Below are 1,211 nucleotides of genomic sequence, written 5' to 3' on the forward strand. Positions count from 1 at the left end.
TTATTCATCTAGTCTCTAACAGAGACAATCTTTGATTATTTTGTCATGTCTAAATCAAGGAAATAGCTTACAAATAAAGAATTTGGCACTAGGAACAGCAAGAAAGATGTATGAGTAGTACTTAAAAACCACCTCCTTAAATGATTGTCCCAAAGGAATTTTAACTGCTCTTACACTTCTCAACTAAATCTTCTCATGTTGGACCTTAATCCTCAGATGGAATGAATGCATGGTAAAATAACTACAAGAAGTCTGTGACAAACCAAGAAGCCTGTGCAGCTCTTGTGCAGACTAAGGGGTTTTGAATATAGCTGTAGACACAAACATTTACACAGGCACATAAACACAGCTTTCTTGGAAGAAACATTTCAGTTTAGTACTTGAAGAAAGCCTAAGAGGTAGACTCCAGAGGGCAGAAAGGCATAACTGCTTAGAAAGAATGATCAGCTAGCTTGTAAGGAACAGTGTGACTTCAGTGCAGTTATATTATGTTGCTAACCAGAATGAAAAGGAGGAGCCGTACCTGCAAATATAAGAATGTGTGTTGTAAGAATGAGAGGATGATAATCCAGAGCAAGTTAGCCATAGCTTAAGACACAGCTGACCTAGGAAAATAAAAACAACTCACAGCCAAAGAATTTCAACTGTTGCTTTCTTATTTTAATCATTATGCAAACCTATTAATGTCCATGGGTTACCCCTTTTTAGGGCGATTCTGCATTTTACAGGTATTCACTGCAGAAGAGGAGACTTGAATCTGCTTTTATCCATAACCCTTTAAATAAATTACAGGTAAAATAATCCCTCCAAGTACCCAAACATTTTCTCACACTTAAGTTGGAAGTTAGCTAGCCTGAAGAACAACAGCATTAAAAACCCTACAACGTATGTACTTTCAGCACAAATGAAGTTGTAGAACACAAAATCCTAACCTTGTTAGCCATTTTTAAAACCCTTGCATTTCTCATGTCTAAGGTAACACCAGTTTCTGAAGTAACTGATATCACCAGTTACAGAAGTAACTTTTGGCTGCTGTAACTAAGCGCTTCACGTTGCAGTCTCTTTTCACCACCAAAAACCAGTATTTCTGTAGTTTATTATGAATTAGTGTATAAAAGAAATGCTTATAAAAGCAAAAGCCTTTCTTGTAACATTCTGTGATTCTGCAGCAGGAAAGCCCAAGAGAGAATAAAACTTCTGTATTCCATTCA

Source organism: Phalacrocorax aristotelis, chromosome 4 (assembly GCF_949628215.1).
Source record: "Phalacrocorax aristotelis chromosome 4, bGulAri2.1, whole genome shotgun sequence".
Taxonomy (NCBI): domain Eukaryota; kingdom Metazoa; phylum Chordata; class Aves; order Suliformes; family Phalacrocoracidae; genus Phalacrocorax; species Phalacrocorax aristotelis.